The sequence below is a fragment of the Dromaius novaehollandiae genome, chromosome 1 (assembly GCF_036370855.1).
Source record: "Dromaius novaehollandiae isolate bDroNov1 chromosome 1, bDroNov1.hap1, whole genome shotgun sequence".
In the NCBI taxonomy this organism is placed as follows: Eukaryota; Metazoa; Chordata; class Aves; order Casuariiformes; family Dromaiidae; genus Dromaius; species Dromaius novaehollandiae.
In genome coordinates, this window is record NC_088098.1 from 26237583 (window position 1) to 26261972 (window position 24390).

Genomic DNA, 24390 nt, shown 5'->3' on the forward strand with positions numbered 1-24390 from the left:
AGATGCAGATGGGAGAAATTATAGTGACAGGAGGAAGGATACCTGGGAGCAGTGTGTGTGCTCAAGGGAAAGAGGTGATGTGGACAGATTGCAATAGACATGAGGGTCTCAGGGCACGGGGCAGAGAAATGCATGGGCAGGTAGGCACGTGGGGCTAGGTGGGACAGTGTTATCACATGAAATGCTGCTGAAAAGTGACCTTTCATTAGTAGCCATTATGTGCATTGGTAGATCAGTTTAGACACAGCCAAGATGTCTTTGGCTTAGGGGGAACTTTGAACCCACACGTAGAAAATAAGAGAAATGCAGCCAGGAAGCTCTGAAGCAGTGTGAGGGTCAGTGACAACTGGACGTGGCGATCCTGACTTTTTTAGGCCAGCTAGCATTACTGGCACATTCCTCCTCATGGGCAAGGTAGAAAGAAAGTATGAGAGGAGGCCCTACTTGAAAGAGATGTGTGATTTGACGCTTCCCCTGCAGCCAATATCAGCGTGGTCCTATGAAGCCTTAACTGGGACTGAAAACTGCTGCTCCTTTGCAGAACTCCTAAGGGAGGATGGGAACAGCATTGACTTGTGCCCTCTTTGGGATAATTTCCCTCTTCCCTTTCCCCCATGTGACACAAGCAAGAAAATTAATATTCCACCCACTGAGCCTGCATGGTGAATCTGGCACATCATTATTTAAGATGACCGTGATTTTTTAACTGTATTTTTTTAATTGATCCCATCTAACTCATGAGCATCTGAAAAACCTTGAAGATCATTTTATGTGCATAAGCACAGTTAATCTGTTTGTTGCAAGGACCCAAGTCGTAAAATGTGTATATCCAAGGCCATTATGGAATTAAGACTTAAGGCCATTTAAACAAGTCTGCATGTGAATAAATAACATTCAGCCTCCTGATGCCCCAAAAGTATACAGGCAAAATCCACAGAACCTCAGCTTTCAGCACAACACTGCCCTCTGGAGCATTCTGAATCGCTCTCATCACAAAACCAAACAAAGGACCTAAAGAAGAAAAACAGGAAAAGACCATGGTGTCCAATGTAGAAATGAATAGCACAGTGCAATGAGTAATGAAAACAGCTATACTGTGAAAGTAATGGAAATAAAATGATATTCATCCCAATCACAAATACCAAAAACATTTTTCAGTATTGAATGGAAGGCAGAAAAAAATTGAGAATTTTGAATAGACCTGTAAAGAATGACAGAATAACAAAAATGCGTCTTAATTTTGTTTAAAGGTCTTGGCAGAAGTCTTACAAAGAAAATTAACAAGCTATTGGGAAGGAAAAAAATGATTTGCTCTCTCAAAAATCTATTTTAGATGCAGACCTTTTACTGCTATGTATCCCTTCACATTTTGATAGTGTTTGTGTCAACGCAAAGACGATATGTTACCTTGTGCTGTCAAGAGCTTACCAAAATAAACCTCATCAACAAGGCATTAAATAATAATATCACCTTTCCCCTGAAGTTTTGATATTCTCTGTGATGTACTTATGCATATTTTTAAAAGAACATAAATTATTGATTCCCTCTTTCCATCAAACCTGTCTAACCAGTGAAGTGTATGGAATACAGTCCTGTACTAAGCAGTGTTAAAGAACAACTCACAACCCCTAATTGAAAGCATAGGCTTGTTAAAAGCGAATTTTTTGAATCTGTGAAGGGCCTAATCTTGCAAATACAACCTATAACCAGGAACATTGAGGCAACAATTCATCATTGGTGGTCCTTCTGATAGCAGATATTATTCTCAGTAATAAATGCGCACAAAATTGATTCAAGGATAAAAGAACGGATTCAAATATTTACTCCCCCACCCGGTATGTTTCTATTAAACAGAATCATAGAATAGCTGAGTTTGGAAGGGACCTCTGAAGATTGTGTGGACCTACCAACCCACTCAAAGTGGTGTCAACTACAACAGGTTGCTCAGGGCCATTTACAGTCGGGTTTTGAGTGTCTCCAAAGATGGAGACTCCACGAATCTCCGTTGGCAGCCTGTTCCAGTGTTTGATCACCTCAGAGTAAAGAAGTTTTCTCTTACATTTAGGTGGAATTTCTTTTTTTTCAGTTTGTGCCCATTGCCTCGCATCCTTTCCCTGGGCACCACTGAGATGAGTCTGGCTCTGTCCTCTTTACTCCCCCCATCAGGTATTTATGCACACTGATAACATCCCCCAGGAGCCATCTCTTCTTCAGGCTGAACAGTCCCGGCTGTTGCAGCCTCTCCGCACAGGGCAGGTGCTCCAATACCCTAATCATCTTCATGGCCCTTCGCTCCACGTCTGGGAGGTCCATGCCTCTGCTGCCCTGGGGAGCCCAGCTGTGGGCCCAGCACTCCAGCTGTGGCATCTCCAGCGCTGAGGAGAGGGGAAGGCTCCCCTCCCTCACCCCACTGGTGACACGGTTCCTGGTGTGGCCCAGGAGGCTGTTGGCTGCCTTTGCCGCAAGGCTGCCTTGCTGACCTGTGTTAAACTTGGTCTCCACCAGGACCTTGAGGTCCTTCTCTGCAAAACTGCTTTCTAGCCAGTCAGCCCCCAGCCTGTACTGGTGCATGGGGTTATTCCTCTCTAGAGGAATTCGTAGTGCAGTCAAATGTTATCAGGATAGTAGCTGCCAATATTTGAAAAGAACCGAAATAATGACTGAAATAACTTGTGTTACTGTAGTTGAAAGAAAGGTTATTTGAATGCCAGTAGACTAAAGGGAATGGATTACAACAAACAGAAAAGGCAAGAAAAGGGAAACAGTAGTCCCCTGGCGAGTAAATGTCTGATCACAGAAACAGAACTCCTGAATGATCCACTCAGGTATTGATCTTGAACCTATTTAAGCCAGTGGGAGTTTCCACAAGCTTATTGAGGGCACTGAATGAAGCTCATGAAGAAAGGAAGAAGTTACATAACAATGTGGATTTTTTTTTTCTGTCCTAGTAATAATGCGCAAGCAGCAAAGTAAGCTTCTACAAATAGTGGAAAATTCTGAAGAGATTACACAAACTGAATTTAGAGTACTAAAAATGTAAAATTGTCAACTGACAGCATAAGTAGTCTTAGCCTCAGTGGGACCTGTGCGGTGCAAACAATTAATTATGTGCATAAATGTTTGCAGGACCAACACTTATAAGGTGAAGCATATCCAAAGTAAATAATAACACAGAAATTCTGCTGTCTTTTCTCCATTTCTCAGGGAATAAAAACTAGTTGGTACTGCTAGTGTTAAATTCATGTAAATGTCTTACTCAGTTGACCACTGTAGAAGTATTGAAGAAAGAGAATGATTATTCATTTTATCCTGTGAGGCTAGTTAAGAAATACTGATGTCTGTGTTGCAGTATATAGTAGAAATAGTAAGAATCAGCAGGCTTCATCTCCATCCTCAGTGCACATAAACAAGTTTAATAACATGCTTTAATTTCACTTAGGATTCAGACAGATAGCATGGGTCAGGTTGGCCGATCTGTGTATCAAAAAGCCTTTTAAAAATGCTTCTCTCACAAACTGTGGTTTTCCCAACACTTTAATTTGTAAAAATTATGACTCAGAAGCTGGAATTCAAGTTCCTTTTCCTCGTCACTGACAAAAAATTGGATTAGAAAGCTTGTGGAGCATACTCCTGGCTGGGTATGAGGGAGGGTTTGAAGTTAGAACAGAGGATTAGAGTTGCTTTAGGAAGATGAAGCAGAGTGCTCCCTTCAGTCCTATCCTAAAATAGAAATAGATCCCAGAGGTTTGGGGTGTTTTTTGCTTCAGTGTTTTGTTGAAGAAAACCTAAATGTCCTATATAGTATTCAAAAGTTTATTTATTTCACTTTTGCATTAATAATTAATCTTAAAATTCTAGATGAGAGGAGAAACTGATCTTTTTGCAAGGTGAAGAGCCCTTCCCCTCACACGCTCCCTATGCCCAGCGTTATATATTCAGTGTACAAATGCACTGAGGAAAGGTTAAACATTTTATTTCTGGATGTCCTTCCAGAGAAAAAATGCCAAATTAGAAACCAGTGATCAAAAATCACTATGGAAATTACTTTGTTCCCTCCTGTTGTTTATACGTTTCACTCTCCAGTATTCAGTCCTGTTTTGGTTGATGCTAGCTGTTTTTCCTCTTTTTTTTTTCTCCTGTTTAATGAGCCGTTGTTAGTGATAATCTTGGGTCACTGTCTGCAAAAAGAGTTTATGCTAGGCAAATACTTTTAAATGTTTATTCAAGTTACAAACTCTTCAGCCTGATATTGGTATGAAGAAAAGTAAAGGAACAGCTAATAAAAACTGGAAAATAAAAAATTAAATAAGATGATATGATGATTAATCCCAATCAAAAATGTTTTAATTGTTTTAATTTTAATTTTACTATAGATTTCAATACTTTTGACTAATTACAAATGTAATTGTTAAAAGGAATATTGGGGATTGAACATACTCAGACTTCTGTACATCATTTGACCTAGACCTGTACAAGTTTCTGCTTAAGAAATGGGATACAGAAATAATTGATTAAACCTATTGAAAACTGGGTAGCTGACACACATCAGCAGGAAACCATAGACCGTGAATCAAATAGGAATATTTCTACTAGAGGCTTCAGGGATTTATTCTTGGCCTCAAACTGTTTCGTTTTTTTACCAGTGACCTGGAAGAAAAAATAAAATCATGACTGATAAAGTTTACAGAGATTGAGGAAGTGGTAAATAATGAGGCTGACAGATCACCGATACAATTTGGACTGTGTTTTTGGGCAGGCACAAGCAAACAATATACGTTTCTGTTCAGTTTATTGTTGAGTCTTACATGCAGGAACAAAGAAGTACAGCTCTTGCTTAAAGAACAGGAATTCAGTACTAAGGAATAATCATTCAGGTGACTTGCAGTCCTGGTAGGTAATCAGCTAGACTTAAATTCCCAGTGCACAAAAGTGTCTGAAAGGGCCAAAAGAAAGCCTTCAGTATATAAACAAAGCAATGTGAAGCAGTAGTAAAGAGGCTGTATTGTGTCTACATTTGGTACTGATGTGATTGCCACCAGAATGCTGTGACCAATTTCTGGCCTGAAAAACTGGTCAAGATTCAGAGAAACTCACAGCAGTGCTTAAAAGAAAATCATGGAAAGCCTGAAAGACTAAAGGAACTGTTTTATTTGAGATGATTGTTTTAATCCCATCTGGGAAAAAAGAACGTAGTTAACTGAAAGAATAGCCTGCTAGAGGCCACCAGAGGGGATGATGAAACAGTAGCTCTACCAAAATTCCTTGGTGGGTTTGGTGTGCTTATGGGGGGGTTAGAACTGTAGTGTCTTAATGCTGGGACCCTATTGCGGTGAGCGGTTCTGCACTTGTTACACTAGCGAAAGCTAATCAAGACAGTTTAGATCAATGAAAGGATCCCATGACTTGTCCCCTCATTTTTATGCAGTGCTAGGTGAAGAAAAGAATTGCAGAAGGTCAGATTAGATAAGCGTCTTAGAGTCTTGGTGCTTATCTGAACCTTATGTTTATCATACCCTACTTTAATAATTTGTATCAGCAGAACTAGTTTCTAATCTCATTAGAACGAAATGTCCTAAAACATCTAATATATATCACATGTCTAGTCAAGCCACCATTCCTGGGGAAACTGTGTTTTTCCATAATATTTCAGCACTAAGTCTAGAATTGCACCAGCTTGCAAAAATGAGGATGGGGGAATATCTTAATTAATTTCTCCATTACATTAACTTAGTCCCCAGGGAGGGGGTGTTGAGATTTGGACAACAGATTAGCTCTTATTATAACTGAAAGGGCAAAGTCATCACCATTTGTTAGTCTGGAAATGGCAAAAATGTACCAGATAATATTTGCAATGAAGCAACCTACTGCAAAACAACCCTGCATTTACAGGGCATTTCCCATGCAGGCTGCCATCCAATCAATGCAAGCCAGATGAAATTTTGAGCACTAAATATTACCAGGTGAAATGATTTCACACAGTAGTTGACCTCCTGCAACATGCCACTAATATAATGTCCTATCCCCTCTCTGTGGCCTATTATAGAAGTTTTGGAAGAATATTAACCTGGCTATATATTATCTTCTGGTTCATTAAATATAATATCAATTCTGGCAAAGCTTTTAGTTGATGAGAGAGCCTTGGCCTCCAAAAGAAAATGTTGTCACAATATTAGATGCCGTATCCTTATCTAATTTACTTACAGCTAACACATTTTTGAATAGAGATATTAAATGGCAAAACCACAAAGGATAATTTATAATTTACAGTCTACAGAAGTATCCCAGTTCTCAACCACCTGTTTTACCTCTGCTCCCACACACACATATCTACAATCCTAAACGTCTCTAATGGATTCTCTTTTGCGTAGAGGCCTTCAGCTCCTCTTTCCCCTGCTATTATTATAATAAACATTTTTGTTCTAAATGGTTAGCACTCTTTTGACATGAGGATCGGGTGGGAGGAACAAGTATATCATCCTCTTGGTGGCTTCACTCCCATAAATAAGATCCTATAAAACAAAAAGGTTCGAGTATCTGTTCTCAGTGCTTCATCCAGCTTTAAAGCATCTGCTGTTGCCCTTAAAGTAGCTCTTGGAGTCCATTTGTCATTCTCCTAGTTTGACTGGCAGTGACAGTTAACCTTTTCTTATCACCCCATAGATATTTACTTCAGTAGTTCAATATATTTTGTCTTGTGTCCTAATAAAATACCTGCATTTATAGAGGGCCTTTTATCCCAAAGGATTTGAACAAGCTCTGCAAGCTATAAATTTACAGCAGTACTGTACAGGTAGCTTAGCTTCGAGTTCAGTACAAAAGACAGTAGCCAAAATCTGGAAATCCTGGTATTTTAGCCAGTGACTGCTGAGCATAGAATTAAAGCAGAGGCAGCGCCTTTTGGCGAGTGTTAATCTAGGGTGCAGAGCTAGAGTCAGCTCCCTGCTGAGGCCACACCTGCACCACTGCCACAGGCTTCTGGTGGGACTTTGAGGAAGAAGCAAAGGCCCAGATCCACCAAGGGTATTGGCACCTGAAGTGGGACTTAGGCACTTAATTCCAGTGGTGCCATCCTCAAAGCTATGCCCAGCTCCGTAGGCAATGATAATATGTAAACATCCACATTTTCATGTTTCTAATGATGATAAAAATTTTCTGATGATGCTAATATTGTGCATACCCAGGACTTTGACCATGCTGGCTAGACTGAGAATTGTAGTGTGTATCTCATGCCCCTATCCAATCGAGATTCACAGACGAGGTGTCCACAGTTAAGTCCTTCTCAGACCAACTCCATTAGGTGAGTTTAGGTCATGCTCAACACAGAGTGCTTGACACACAGCCTTGAGTTCAGTGCTAAACATAATATTGCAACTGTGGAGGGAAGAAGCCTGGTTCTGGTTCCTGGTCTGGGGGTGATTGTCACTGGTGGGTGTGGGGGAGGGGGGGGAGTTTGGAGCGTTTGTTGCTTTCCATCCAGTCCTTGCTGAGTGCAACATCTATAAACATCTCTGGCGCATCACCTGGAGGACAGCATGGGCCCTCCTTGGTGGGTGCCTGAAACAATGCATCACAGGTTTTTGCTTGCTCCCTCTGAAACCCATTAATATTTAATTATTTGCTGCGGAGTGGATCAGCTTCAACAAGAAGAATGAGGACTCTCTCAATGAGACTGAAGAGGGCCTAAAAGTTATGCCTCCTTCCTCCTGGGCAAGTGCACTGTTAGCCTCTGATGTTACAGAAGACTGACGATGTTCTAAAAGTAAAACTATTGAGACTTGCTCCATCTTTAGAAGAACGTTGGTGGATATTAAGCCTCAGGAAAAGACTCTCAGTTTTGGATCCCAAAAGGGGTAGAAACCTGGACATAGAGGCTGGAAGGCAACTGCTGAGCATTGCAGCAGCTCCCCTGATATGGCGTGCTGAGGGGGAAGGACCTTGAGTTCCCATGTGCATCCCCCTCAGTAAGTGAGACATAGCTTTCACGTCTCACTTCCCCATTTAAATTTTTTTCTGGTTTCAGTCTTCATACGAAGAGGCTGCACTGATACAGTAACAACTGAAATCAGGATTAATTCAGAGTTTAAGAACCTGATATGTTTAGGATCAGACTTGGCTCCCACAAAATATGTATCTAAAATAAACAGTAATTTTTAAAATTTTGGCTTCAGTATCAAAAGTAAGCTTTGGATCACACCAAGTTAGCAAATACAAACTTTTACATTGGATTTATATGGTAAGTCAAATACAGATTATTCCTTTTCCTCATTTTCAGTTACCTCTGGCTATTTAATTCGTCCTCTGCTAGGTGTCCTCTGCATTATTGGTCTGGAAGTTAGTCTACATGATGAGAATCATTTAGTTGATAGCACTTTAAGCTCATCTATAAGCAGCTTTTGATGACTAATATGCATTTTTCTGTTACTGCAATAAATTTGTTTCAAGCAAAAGGAGACTGTTTGAAAGCAACACCTTAAATTTCCTGATAAATCAACTATTTAATATTTAATTTCCAACCAAACTGAGGAAAAACAAATCTAATTTTTTCTCAGGCTTACATCTGAAGAGAAAAAAGTAAGAGAACTGCAGAAAAATAGATTGAATTAGTATTACTCCAATATGGAATATATCTTCTTAAGCCATAAGGAGAATGATTTCATACGTGTTGTTTACATTTTTCTATCTTAAAAGACAGCAACTTTAGATTCATTTAATTTAAATTCCTACATGGCCTGTGCAAATAAAGAGAATGAATAACCAAATGGAAAATGCTTTTGCTTACTCCCAGCTCTGAAAGTGATTCATTATTTAAAACATTACCATTAAAAATGAACCATTTCTACAGATAAGATAAAAACAGGCAATTTTTTTACAGGCATCCTTACAACTCTGGAAAACGTGAATATCTGTTTACTTGCATGCTTTTGAGAGGTATCCTCAGTCGTATACACACAAAAAGACATCGCAGATGTCTTCTATCCTAAATTTCTTACTCACTCACATGTAAAATGGCATTAGGCCTTAACATACTCTTCTTTAAGATTCTTTTTGTGTTACATCCAGTCCCAGCTTGTTTCTGCAGTTAATGAGCTCAAAGAAGCTCCCAGGCTTCACAGTTGCTTCTACTCTTCTGTATTATAAGACAGTGCTACTGCCACTTAATGATTCTGGATTTTACACTGCTGCTTGATCCTGCCCAAGGACAAAGTGCGTAAGTGCTCTGTTCAGCCTCATATAAAACAATCCAGCCCTCAGCATATTTTACGTTCCTGTCAGTGGCTCTGTCACTGATAAACTCTTACTTAGCTGCCTGCAGTTCAACCAGGGGAAAAATCTTCAAGGAGCAACAGACATGAACAGGAACAGGAGCTCCAGGAAGAGAAGACTCGTCAAACCAAAATATTCTTTCCTTACCTGTCCACCAAGACAAAACCTGTGATTAGAGAGGATTCCAGATGCAGGTGCACTGCACTATGAGTAAACATGCTGCAGCAATAATGAGGCGAAAATATAAGTATGATTAGGATGCACGAGGAGCGTTAGTTCTGCAGGTTCTAAAGGACACCCTGTTCTGAGCATGAGCTAATCATTTACCTCTTGGAGTTTTCTCATCATTCTTGGGATCTCTGTGTTTTAGTTAAAGTGCAGAGTAGTGAATTATATTAGCTGAGATAGTTCTCAAAGCAGACAAGAAATTAAAGCAAACTGAAGTCTGAGTTAGAGCACAACATTATTATTTTCAGAAGGTAATGACTCAGCTCAGTCTTATCACAATTTTATTGCAAATTCACACTTTCATCTTTCTTTCTGCTGACTCCATGCAAAAGATTTTGCTACAAAAATGAAATATTATTTTCTGATGCAGGTCCTTATTTAATTCCAGTCAAGCATCTGTGTCAGTGGAAATACAGGATTGTTTGTGTCTGTTCTGAATATACCGGAAAAGTATACAAGATATTTATTCCAGAAAGGGTGTCAGATCACTTCAAAATGACCTTATGTACTCAGTGGGGTTCAGCTACGACATTAGTACCATAGATGTTGTCATGTCCTCTGTGCCATGCGATGGGCTGGTTTTATTGCTTTAAAAAACTTCCTTATCCCTGCCTCCACTTCTGCGGACATAACAGCTGACAAACCTTACGGGCTCATTTTTTTCATTTACATATGAGACTACCATACATACAACAACATTCTGTTCATAATTTTAAAGAAAATCCTCTTTCATTTGAATTCAATCAGTATTCTGAGCTCTTATGGCACTCTATCCAAAGGCTGAGAAACCAGGAAAATTTTTAGCTTTCAGGCCAACTCAAATGTCTTACTCATTCTTAGAGACTGTTCATGCTCTTGACCATGAAATATGAATAATCATTCATATTGGCTTTAGTCCACTCAGGACTTTACAGTAATATTTGTTGTATGGGCACATAGATTCTTGATTTGATGAATTTCTTCCTCTTCAGTAGTTTAATTTGACTGATATAATTTGACTGGCATCATTGCTGGACCTTCTGTTTAGTGAAATGCAAGTACAGATCATACATTTTAGTCATTCAGAGGATTTTTAAATCAGATATATACTTTTTTTTGAGGAGCATTTAACCAAGTTATTATTCAGGTAAGTATCACATGCATAAAAGTAATTTTTTCCAACCTACCAGCTGGAACTGATGAGAAAGTGGATTTTCCAGCTCATTTTCCCATTTGTACTGATTAGTTTCTCAGTTTATTCAAGTCATCCACATTCTTACAATAACAGTGTTCCTATTCTTTTTCAGTTTTGCCCCATTCTCTCTTGATGAGATATTAAAAGACTGTGTTGAAAAGCCTTTTTTTTCAACAGGACTTTTGTTCTTACCAAGCAAGGGGCACTTTCGCTAACCCAAGCAATAATTTTCCCACTTTCAATCTACCATTTGTATCCCTCTTTATAATTCAATGAGAAAATGAAGTGTCGACATTATTTCTCTCTGCAACTTTGAAACATTCATTTCTTTGCACGATTATCTGGTGCCAGAACAGTTTGTTTAAAGTGTTCTGGGCCATATCCCAAACATCTGCTAGGTTAGCTCTGGTCAGCTGCCTGCCCTCCCATAGAATTTTCTTTTGCCTTTTAATGAAGGTTGAAGGACTCCAGGCAGTCCCCTTCAGTGTTTTTACAGTGAGTAAAAATGGCTACAGAATAGTCAGGGACTGCAAAGTATTTATGTAACATCTCAGTATATTCCTTGATAGTCCTTTTCTTTTTCAGTAGTTCCTTATGAAGACATGAAATCATTTGACGCTTTGCCTGGTTAATCAAACAACAGGAGATAATTTATGAGAGCATCAATTCTTGATTATTACTACACTTCAGTGATACAGTTGTTAAGATTGCTTCAGAAGTAAAATTTTCTCTGGGGAATTCAGAGCCAATCAACTGCCAATCAGGTTTTCCAATGACTTGAGCCATATAGCTAGTTCCTCCTCAAGGCTTATATTTCATACTGCTATTCCTCCCAATTAAATATAACAATTCAAAACAGATACTTTATTAGTTATTCAATTATTGAAAAGTAAGTGTAATGCAGATCATACTGCTACTCAAATTAACATAGTTCAATATTTGCAGTATTTTGTGGTCAGATTACAGAGGCAGCTAGAGGAGCTTGTATCAAAATGCTTCATACAGCTTTAGTCTTCTGGTATAGTTTCTTAAATGACATAATTCAGATTTATTTTGGCTAGTAATAACATTACACCATATGATATTGTGTTAAATGTTGGGCTTGATCTCCTTTATCTTTACAAATGTATAAGCATAAAGTATTCAAAACATAAGAAAAGGGTAGAAGGGGATGGTAGTTCACAACTTAGCAAGGTTTTGTAGTTAAGGCTATCTGGTTAGCTGTTTTAGCTATGCAGCCTACACGTCCCCAGTGGGAAGCACAGAAGTAGCATCTGCTTTTTGACACAATTTAGAGACGTTGGCCTAAGTTATGCAAAAACTTCAGCCTCCGTGTGGGTACGTAGCACAAATGAAATGACATCCAGAAAACTGTTACTATTAATTTGCACATTTTCTCTATTGCGCTTCATATGTTGATAGTGGGAGCTCTTTGCATCGCCACCTCCTCACCTTCAGTGTGTCGATTAACCGAGCAGCTCTGAGATCTCAGATGGAGGTGCGCAGCCCATGTGCCAAGCCTTCTTCTGCTGCAGTGCATGTCAGTCAGACCATGTACCCGGAAAGCTCTGCAGAATTGCAGTCTTACCTGGTATTCAGGGGGCAAGCCCTTACATATTAGGAAACGTAATCAGCTAGGGTAGAATTTAATTGTCTTAACTTGCATTCCCCAGTCCCATTTGTCCTCTCTGTGGAGAAGGAAGTAGCAGCGGCAGAAGGTGTGCAGACTGGCCCTGCTGTCTGAGCAGACCCGTTTCCCTACTATAGGCGCTGCACTCTTCTCCCTCGGTCCTGACACAGCCCTCACCTCAAGCTGCCTCCCAGGGATATGTCAGAGAACATGCGTAATGGTCTGTTCTCCTTTCCCCGTCTCAGGTGAAAATTATATTAGGATTTCTTTTCACTAACAAAATATTTATGTTCAAAAGAACTAAAATAATTCTGCCATGACTCTTCTTGCTTGTGTCATTGAATTTAGCCATGTGCAACAGTGGTGCCTATACAATACCAGCATTACATATGACCCTGTGAACTCATTTAGGGAACATCTTGTTTAAAGAGCTGAAATGTTTCTTTCATTCTCTGCTACAAGCCAGTAAGAATAAATCCTATTAAAAGTAATGCAAATTGTGTCATTAAGAAGATAATCCTGTTTGGCCTACATAGAGTTCACATTTTTCTCTAGCAAAGCATTACTGATTCTTGGTTCTTTCGGCAAGAAGCGTATTGACTATGCTGCTGTTGCTGATAAATAACACAGCAACTTATTTTTATTTCATACCCACCCTCATATTAGCAGTGTTTTATGCAAAACAGCTATAAATCCTGGAATCAACTTAGCAGAGTTTATAGGTGAGAGTGACCTGAAGCAGGGATAACTGGTATCCTACGTATGTGGTCTAACACTGACCTGGACAAGTCTGCACACATTCATCATACCTCACAGTATACAACACTAATAATATGTTAGTTCTAATATTTTGTTATACTGAACATCATAGTCATTCATACTGAGGTATTGTCAGTGGGGAAATGACAGCAGATTCTGTGACAAAAGAATTTTATGTTCTAAAACAGTGATTATGTGGAAGATAGCACAGTCTGTCTAAATGAAATTTGGAAGACTGGCATCCCATAATCTCAAGTCACAGTCCTAAAAATATCATTCTGTCCTTTCTGAATGTAATATAACAGGCACATTAGCTTACTCTGAGTGTAACCCCCCTAATGGAGGGTTCAACTTTTGGAAAAGGAATAGCTTGACTGCAAGTTCTTCAAACATTACTCCAAAAGTCACTATTTTTACTAGAACATTCAGCTTTATTTGAAAACAATAGGGCACACCTTGGGCTTCAGCTAATGAGCAGTTAACATACCATTAAACAGAAAGGTGAAAGATTGCCTTAAATCACCTGCATAGGTTTTCATGTATGGTTTAAGGAAGCTTCAACACATTCTTGGTCATGTGTACATTCTCACTTTAGGGTTCCCAGACTTCTCAGCGTTCCTGGAAATTCAAGTTACATAACAATAATAAAATAATATATAAAATGTATAATAATAATAGATAATAGATTAATAGATATAATAGATATAATAGATTATAGATTATATATAAAAGAGCATATAAAATTATACACAATATATAACATTTATATATATGGATGTATGTATAATACCTCTCTAATTATATATTAACATTTAAAATCTGTCTAATTACAGCAAAGTTAATGTTAGTCATTAAACTGGTTTACTTAAATCCTTTGATTCTCATCAAACTACAACATGTCTCTTAGGTAAATGCCTGAACCATTGGCCACAAGCATTTTTTGAATAAATAAACTATCAAAACTACCCATTGAAACAGTGTAGGAAGTACTGCAAGAGTTGTGGGACCAGAGGGATAGTGCAAGGACAAGAACAAGCATAACTGTTACTGTGACTAGAGAGAGTCAAGAGGACAGAGTTTTAATGACTCCTGCAAAGACTAAGCATTTTGCACAGTGACAGATGGCATGTATCCCCACTGCCACTGCTTTAAAACAGAAATGTGAGTTCTGTTCCATCCTAAGACAGAAAACAAGAAGAGCAGTGGCTTTCCTGGAGGAGTGGGTTAAGTGCTGTGGATCACCAGAGAATTGGTGGTAGTGTTGCACTTCCTTCTGGCTGGCCTGGGGCAGTCCCAGAAGCAGTGGGAAGCTCAGATGCACGTGTCCTGCCTCCCAGAAAAGCATACACTGCCCATACCTGTGCAGACCTCAGCCAAAAGGCCAAGTAAAATTTTTGCAGGAGAGTCATTTGTTCATAGAACTGTAATAAACATTTGAGCATTATAGGCATGGACTCATTAGCTACATGCCTTGGTGTGTTTCTTTAATGATGTCAGTTGTTGGAAATGTCAGTTTTCCTTTTTTCCTCACAATATAGGCCTTTTCTATATTTAACGTATTTAACAGATGGTCACATTTTGAAGATCTGATCCTACATCCTCCCTCCTATACATGTAACCTCCATCATCAGTGTTATCTTTCTCTTCCATCATGGCAGTTTTCAGACCTGGGATCTCATCTCATCAAATGTTGCGTATTTTTCGTTATATTTTAAGGACAGGGAGAAAAAGTGTTTATTCACAGTCAGTTATAATCTCACAGTCCTGCAGATTTTAGAGTAGCTTGCCAATGTTTCCTACTGATTTCAAGTGTCTGAAGTGATAACTCACCACTAAGTGATCTTTGACATTATTCCATTAAAGTAGTAGTAATTTCCATCAAGGAGTATTTCTACTTCCATTTTCCTTTTCTGTTAGTTCAGTTATATAACAGAAAGTACAGAGTCCCATCTTCATTCAAGATCACAATACTTTCGGCTGCTATACTAAAGCTGTTTTGTCATTTCCTGACTTGGGACAAAGGCAACTTTACACAAATTAACACTAAGGAAGAAGTTGCTATGAAAATTAATAACTCATAACAATTTTATTTCCGATATACTACATCAGAATCCTAATTTGCATACTCTCTGCCAACAGCCATTTGCAAATCCCTAGGAAGTTTTTCATCCAACTGTGATCATAACAAACCTTTCCATCTGTGCATTTTTCTATGAGAAATCTTTATCAGAATTATTCCCAAAAGGCCTTATAGGCTCCAAAAACTTGACATGGTTCCTTCATTCTCATAGGTGAAGTGATACAGAATTTCGTAGAAAGTTGTAATTGTTCCTTAGGTTTGCTGAGCCATCCTAAACAACAGATCATTTATAATTTAGTTTAAAAATTAAAATGTATATTAACAATACTAACTTCATTAAGTACTTCTACAATGTATTTTCTAAAACACAATTTATGTAAAACATTTGTCACTTCAAATCTACTAAATTTCATGGGACTCTTTTATATGAGGATTATTATTCTGAAAAACAGTAATTCTGCATGTCTATGGCATTTCTGTAATGTTTTCTGGTAGCTCCAAAAATTCTCTCCAAAAAGTAACAAATTAAACACATCACTATTCTGAAAAGGGGTCAGCTCGCTTTTATATTTGGGCAAAATGAAAGAAGAATAAATTCTGCCATTTACTTAGGTATTTCTTATTCCTGGCAGTAATTGCCTTCGGTGGTGGATACAGACATACTCTGCAAGTGATTTTTGGCAAGATCCCAGAGAAAATTATTGTTAGAATGAGAAAAAATCTAGATCTATGAATCAGAATTCTGTGTTTTAACCTTAAAATTACCATTTGATTTTTAAAGAGCTATAGTAAATGTCAACAAAAGTTTATATAGAAACTTCTAGGGTGAGCAAAGAAACAGTAAAGGAAATATCTTACAGTCTCTTTGAAACAAAAATCTCAGCTACATGAAAATCAGTAACGTACTTAAAAGCACATCTGAACCCATTCCTGTTTGCCAAAATGACTTACGAAAGTTAGTCTTTTGTGTTTCCTGGTTCATTGCACAATTCTCCTTTATTCTCAAAACTTCTAAGTAAGGAGGTAAGTGGAACTACGGGAATGAGAGTCTTTCCAAGAGACAGAAAGATTTAGGAAGGGAGCAAGGATTATCCTAAAATGCGTCACTGCTTCTTTTGAAATAAGTCATCTTTTAAAGTAGGCCATCTAATAAAAAATGGGCATTTTCCTGCTTATAGACTGAAATAAATATATCAAAAGGAAAACATTTAAGCAAGTTTTAAACTTGAAGAATGTACCTAAGTGAGGTGCTGACTGAAAAGGCCTGCAGAATCAGAGTGTGATATGGGTAGGGAATTGCTTTTGCAGACGGTAGGGCGTTGCTGTCAGACTTGCTGTAAGAACACAAGGACAGTCCACATGCTCTGAACCAGACAGGAAGATTAATCTAAATGAGAGATCTGGTTTAATACTTTTATTTATTAATTTCTTCAAAGTCAGCATATCCTGTGAGACACATATTTCTAAAAAGTAAAGAAAGCACTACACCAGCCAACATCACCATGCACCAGTATCATAGCAGACATCAAAACCTCAAAGAGTAAAGAGAAAAAAGGTCTATCAGACACTAGAGCACACAAGCAAGTATCCAGCCACATTTGCCAATGCACTCCTACGACCAGAAACACAACCCTAATTTAATGGGGGATGCTATCATTTTTCATGTGAAAGATGCACATCCAGTCACCTGTTGATGAAGGCCCTGCAGAGAGAGGGAAAGGAGGAGGCAGGGACAGCTCACAGGCTGGCAAAGCAATTAATTCAACAAGCATCCCAGTCCCTGTTCATGCCTCCAAGGCACTTGGAAAAGGGGCTGCAGGAATACACTGTGGGCCAGAAAAATCGTTTAGTCAGGCTGGATCCATCTGATGGGTCATACTTTGGGGATAACTGAGCTAAGCTATTGTTGAGGTTTGAAGAAAATTGAGAAGCATAAAGATGTTGCCAAGAAGACACTTTGTTTTTACATCGTAGCTAATCAGAGAGAACACAGAAGAAGCACCTACTCATTCTGATAAAGATTAGACAGATAACCATGTGTCCAAAACAGCACCAAACTAAATAAAGAAATTAAGGGGAAACAATCACAGAGACCAGAAGGAATTCACGGTAAAATTCAAAAGGAGATTAAGATGGAGAGAGAGAGTATTACCTCTGCACTGGGACATGGAGATCTGAATGCTGATCTTCTGACTGATTTTAAAAGAGTCACTTCACCACCCCATGTTTCTATTTCCCTAGCTCCAAAACTGATAAAAATAATTGCCTCATTTGTTAAGTACTTTTGAGATCTGATGTTATTGATAAAGATTGAGGTGAATATTTAAGAAGAAGAGACATAAGCAGAGGTATACATTCTGTTGCCAAAGTCTTTATTAGAGGATTAGAGTAAAGCAAGTGTTTTACCGTAATTTTTAAAAGGCCATTTTTAAACTGTAAACATAACAATTACAGATCAATACGTCTTACTCCAATTCAAGGTCATCCTAATTGAAAGAAATCACTAAAAACAGAAAAAGACATTATGGTAGGGACAACACAGCTCTCTAAAGGAAACAAACAACAACAAAAAGAACGCATGCCTCCTAAATATGTTAGTATTATTTTGTATAGAGAAATATAAAAGAGAAATTGTTGATATTTATTCATTTCCTGGTATAGTCAGTATTTTTTGGACTATTGACTCTGTGAGAAAAAGTCATTTTTGAAAGTGCTAGGCACTTCACAGCTGAATACTCTGGAATACAAAGGCACAGTGATGGATTAACTGGAACCATGCAAGAGGAATGCCTGGGTGTTCTGTTAAAACGCCTACTTATTTTGCAGAGCTGAACAAAGAAGCACAAGAAATGTTAGTTTTCATTTAAGAAGGCATAGAAAATAATAACCATATATTTACATTGCTACTCCACATCATTGGATAACCTTCATGGAATAGGAAGTGGAGATGACGAGAATCAGAGAAACAGGGACTATGGGGAGAGGGAGAAGACTGGGGCCGAGTCCAGAGGATTATATAAAGAGAATGGGTCTGGGACCAACTTCTCCTGTTATTGCGTACATATAGAAACACCTCACATACTGCTGAATCATGGTCCTTCACTATAGATAGCCTGCAGGCCATACTCATGAACTACAGTACTGAAAATGCTTTAATGTCATCACAGAAATTAATGTCATGATTTCCCCATGAATATTGTTATAGAGCTCATGAGTAAAGAAATTTAATTTTCAATAATTTTTATGATCAGTTCGTAGTAAGAAGTACCTTTTAACACTAAAACTTTCAGATTGCCACAATAAATCAACTATAATTTTCTCTTAAGCCTTCCTTTATTTAATTATTTAGATTTGTAGAATTATTACCAGTGCTATGCTGATAACGTTTGATAGGACTCAGATTTCACTCCTGGAACAAATGTTTTAAGAGCCTTTGCAAATAGATTTCTGGGAACTGTGATTTGATTTAAAAGGTATTTTGCAGAGAGTGGGATGGGAGAGTGTGTTGGATGAGATGAATAACATGAAAAAAATTATATCACCTCACCTAAATGCAGTAGATTCAAAGAGCAATATAATGCCCTATAACATATTTTATAGGAATACTGTAATTAACTGCAGCTTTTTCTGATGTCTAAGGTAGTGTAGCAAGTAAACAGAGCATAAACTTTCGTGTTTACTCATCAATTAGGCAAGGAATCGTGCACTGTGATACAAAACAAGGAAGAAGATTTTATTTGTGTTTTTATATTGTTAGATCACAAATTCATAGATTCCATGAGCAAGAAGTCAACATGATTACTGGCTGTGACGCATGTAATAAATGCCAAAGATTTGTGTAATAGACAGATTTTCTGATCTATTGCTTCCCTGATAAGAATGTTGTCAGACTAGGTTTCATTAGCTGTGTTCACTTATGTGATATCTTTACTCATTAAAAAGGGGCTAAGTAAGTGGGACCCAAAGAGTAAAAAAAAAATCTTATGTAAAACAGAAAGAAAAGTCTGGTTGGAGGGACGGCACATTGCCAAGGAAAAAGTTCTTCTCCCTGTACAAGCTTTTGTAGAGCATTTTAAAAGACAACATTAAATTAAACCAAACAAGCAAGTCAGCTTGCAAGCTCTTCGCTGAATTAGCCAAAATATATATTTTTTAATAGTACTGAAGCAGTCAAGTTTCCCAAATTCTTCTGAAAGGATGTGAATGTTTTCAACCTAATCTGCTTTGTGAGGCTCAGGGCTCTGCCGCAAAGTACAATTTTGTATCATTAAGATAGCAGTTCTCAGCAAGTGACAGAAATAACAGCTCGCTTTCTCAAAACAAAAGATGCTGAAGTACACCAGCATTTTCTAAACTCTTTTGGAATGCCTTTAAAATAAAAATATGTGTTTATTTATCTCCAATGTATTATAAAAAATCATGACCATTTCCTCTTACAGTCTGAGGACTAGTAGCATTCCAAGATGCCATGGCTATAGCACACTGATGCTGTCAGAAATCATTATTATCAATGGCTTAAAAATGTCAAAAAGTATCTCTTAACTGATGGGAAAAGAATTTAGTATGAGACATTTTCAAGACAAAAAATGAGCACCTTTGCCTTAAATAAAAAATGCTTGGAATTCCTCAATTAAATTAGAAGCTTATGCCAACTTAGCAAAGAGCTGGGCTAAAGACAGATCCCTTTGTTAAATAGAAATATTTTATTAATATACACTGTACCATAAAAGAAAATGACATGCAGGAGACCTTCTTTAAGGTTTATTTTGCATAAGGGAATACACCCATGGGACCAGTGCTTATTTGCAAATTATGTCCCCGCGTGAGCAGCTCTCCTTGGTGGGGGATTGATTCTCCCAGCAATGGTAGGCAGCAGCCATGACAATATTCACTGTGGGTTTCCAGTGGGGGAAGAAAAGCTATATTTTATCCAAGTTTTTATAAAAGCCCTGCCAGTCACTCAGAATATCTCCCAAGCCAGGGACCTCTGTCCCTCATAAAATGGCTAGTCCCCAGTAGAAGAGAAGATGGGAATGGCAGACGCTGGTCTCAGGATCCAGGACCTTTAATTCTTGGGCTCTCCTCAGTGCTTTCATCCACAGGTCTGGTCCTCAGACTTTTACCTGCTTTCCTGTTTCTCTAAGCCACTTCAGTTGCATATTATTCTTTATTCTGTCATCCTCATTTGGAAAAAAAAATATAGAAATAAATCTCTTAGTTTCTAAAAAATTCACCTCAGTCTCATATACAACACATATATTACACTTCTTTTATTGAAACTAAGGTTTTTAATAAGAGGATGTTAGTATTAAATTATAGCAGTGCTCCTACGGAGGTACTTACATTTATTTGAGCACCCAAAAACATTCAATATGATTAATGTGATTGCAACCACTGACAAAGTAATTTAAAATGATTACTAAAAATATCACCCTCACAGACATTATTTTTAGAGTAACTACAGCAGTAGCAAAAACAGCACAGAACTGGGCACAACTTTCACAAACACAGTATAAGATGTGAAATCTAAGAAGAATAAATTAAGTTACTGGCATCTGTTTGTCTAGAAATAGAATCATGTTAAAGTGTGCTCTGTATAAAGAACAAAAACACATACTTTGGGAAATGAGTCAACATTTTCAAAAGAAGCCACTTATTCTGAGCATGTCACATTCTGGTTGCCTACCTTCGGACACATGAATGCTGGTTTGTCCCTTGAGCTGCTTTCTGTAGGCAGCTAATTTTGAGTCCTCTGTCCATACATTCTTCCTCACATGTACAGTGGAAAGCATGGCCTCATATACTTGGAAGTCACAGGGACCAGGCCCCATCCATGTCCCTCCCAGCTTAGTACCTGCTCAGTGTTTTTAAAAAAAAATCACCTTTTTTCTTAATATGCTTACTTTAAGCATTAATTCCTCCTAGATTTTTGAGGGGGAGAAGGGAACAACCTTTATTTTACGCAGTAATACTCCCATTAAATGATATTTAACAAGACCTGTAAAATTACCTATGTGGTTGAAGGTCAAGCTGCTTTAGAGATCATGAGAAAAAAAATGTTAAAATGGTCTCCAGAAATTACAACTACAAGGATAAAACATCCTTTAAAGCCAATGGAGCCATAAACTCAGTGTATCATTTTTCTTAACTTTCGCTAAAATTCTTAGATGAAAAACTCTTGTACTGTAGGGTAGGATGCAACTTGCAAAATCTCAGGAAAATCCAGTGCTTTTTTTTCTGTTTTTTAAGATAAATTAAATTTCTTTAGAGAAGTACTTTATCAAGATACTAATGCCAATAATTTACACTATTCAACAAGAAGTGATAGTATAAAGTTATAAAATATATCAAGTCAAAAAAGATAAAGGCCACATCTTGATATTTTCAAAGAGCACATTTATTTTTAATTAGTTTAACTCATGTTAATGAAACTGTTTTGAAGACAACAAGTTCTGTGCTTGTGCATTCTTGTTTCTAATAACAAAGTTCATTTATTTTTGTTTTGGGAAGGAAAAGAAGAAATAACACATGATATTGGCTATATAGGGTAGGTAGTAGGCATTATAGCTGTCTACTTGTTTTATTTGATTGATAATACTTTTCCATCAAAATTCAATTTAAATTCTGGTATGAGCACATCTCCAAAGCTTGGCTTACATCTTCCCTCACACATTTGTAGGTTCCTGCGTGGGAAAGCATCAATGTGATAAATCCTATTGGATTTAATATGATATAAAACACAAGCTTAAATTAAAGCACATGTATAAGTGCTGACCTAAAGAGAGATGTATTTATGCATCTGTTTATGGGGTTTATAAGAGTTTAAGGACCATGGTTGTTTACCTCTATTGAATTATTTTGTTTTATATCTTGTTCTGCCATCTGCTGTAGAAATATCCGTGTACAGGAATGATACTTGTGCCTGGGTGGGACTCTGCAAAAGCCTGAAGATAAGTTGGTAGGCTAAAGTTTAACTGTAAATGTATTGTGACAAAAGCTGTAAGTAAAATCCTAATCTTGTTAAGAAGATTAATTTTACTGTTTGTCTTTGCACATATTATATGTCTTTATTTCACTCTAAATGGAACTCAGTCATGACTAAGGACAGCATCTGGATGCTGTTCTGGAGCAAACATTAATGAGAACACATTTTTTCATAAAGATTGTCTGATTGAGGCTGCTTTTTGTCAGTGGTAAGGATAGTCGAGTCCTGTAGAGCTGTTTAATTAGAAAGCAAGAGAACAATTGGAAATCAATATGATCCAACTGAAATGATTCTAAAAACTTTTAGAAAGTAATGGAATATTATAAATCACTCAAAATTCCATAAATTTGGTAAAAAAAAGGTTTTTAAATCTGCTCTATGTTAAATCCTGTAGAACATTTCCATTAGGTGCAGAGTTTGTCATATCTGTGGAATGATTTAACTCATGTCTATTAACATTGATAAAACATTGAGATAAGCAAGATGACTGTTATTTTTGATACAGAAGAGCAGGTAATTATATCTCTATCTACATGACTATACATAACTGTTAAACTTTTTTCAGGACAGAGTTACGGCTATGAAACTTATTCTAACAACTTTCTCCATCTTCACGTAAGTAGCTTTTATTTTAGTAAGTCAAATTGTTTAACCGAATCATGTTATATGTTCTGATTTTTTTCCTGAGGGTTCCAGATCATTGTCTATTGGTTCTTAGGACACAACCAGAAATACTGGAACATAAAGAGGTATGAGATATTCATTTCCACTCCTCAGTGAGATATCCCTTTGTGAGAGGTGGCTTGGAAAGACTGCTGTGCAGCTGATTAGGGAGCGCAGAATCTCTTCAGAAGTAATCTATGCCCAAAAAAAGGATGGAATAGGTTTTTATTCTACCCCCATACCTCTACCCCCCATAAGGTAAGAGAGAAGTCAACCAAGAAAAGTAACTCAGTTTCCTCCTGAGATGGTTCCTGGGAGAGTTACATTGTTGTTGATGCAAGGTAACACAGAAAATTTCACTCATACTCAAAATACAGAAAAGTCAGACTAGTCTCAGAATTTGGTTTCTATTCTAATTTATGCTTACATAATGCTCTTCCATTAAAGTGTGATAATCTCAAAGCAATGGAAAGATCAAAACTGCAAAAACATATCTAAACAAATTAAGTCCCAAACTGCAAATAGTTAAAACTTGCTATAGATTTGTCATTTTTATTAAACTTGCAGACATATACAGAGACTTAAACAATATGTAACGTCATAAAGATGAAGTGAACAACCAAACACTATGTGGCACAATGGCTTTAGACCTCCATTTTACTACACAGAGATTTCATCTTTCAGATTTACTTGTGATTTGTAATTTTTCCATAGGAAATGTCAACCTTATTTTTAAACTAGGAGATAGACAGCTGGATGGATAGATGGATTGATGGACAGGTGGATGGATAGATAGATAGATACATTTCTACAAATTTATTTTCCAAAACATGTCAAAGTTTATCATGTGAAATGTCTGGCATCGGTTATAAAGTTGGGGATTGATCCTTAAAAAGCTCTAATGCTCTCTGGAGGGTGCTCTGCCAAGTCAGTCTCTTTAAATGACATGGAGAGAGCAGTGCCGCACACTTTGCCGCATTGAAAGCTCTCCAAACAAGAGTGAACTGAGCAACTGTCCTGACCAAGGGACAGCAGGGAGGGGAAGGACTCTGACTCGTGCACCTTTATCTATCCAGTTTTTATTAACAAGGCAAATGGAAGGTTATCCCTGATTCACCCAAGGAAATACTCTGCACCTCTTCTCAAAACTCACGAATAAATTTCTCTCCATCTGGTAAGTGGTAAGTTACACACTCCTAAGTATTCTTCTAAAAACAGTATTAGAGTGAGTTCGTCAATAACCAGTTCTCAGCTCCTAATCCAACCCTAACCGAAACCTAATAGTTCCAAATTTCATCATAATAAACTCAGTTCTGCAGCCCTTTTCCAGGCCTTAATAAAATAAATTCTCACTGATTTCATTTTTGAGTAATCACTGTCATAGATATAAATTTTCTAAAATCACTGATATAACTTCTATAATGTAAGAAAAAATAAATTACGAAATGGATTGTAAAATTCATATAAGGACCTAGTAATCCTGGGAATATTAGATGTGTTAAAGGCTTTGATGCATTTTATGCCTTTCCAAGAAAAAAAACCCAGAAACTGTAACCTCAGACACCAAGTCCAGTTTTATGGTCAGTTATATCAGTAAGCGAAAAACC

The 24390-nt window shown here is 37.5% G+C and overlaps 1 protein-coding gene across 9 annotated transcripts in view; it reads left to right on the forward strand.

Annotated features, from left to right (window-relative positions):
* Positions 1 to 24390, forward strand: part of GPR85 (G protein-coupled receptor 85) — a 54823-nt gene that overhangs the window by 17356 nt on the left and 13077 nt on the right. For 8 of the 9 annotated variants that reach the window (XR_010388004.1, XR_010388010.1, XR_003261783.2 and 5 more), the window contains exon 3: positions 22686 to 22735. The gene's annotated coding sequence lies outside the window, so the exon portion shown is untranslated. Of the gene's footprint in view, positions 1 to 22685; positions 22736 to 23859; positions 23958 to 24390 lie in introns of all 9 variants that reach the window. The other variant, XR_010388007.1, reaches the window with a different exon arrangement.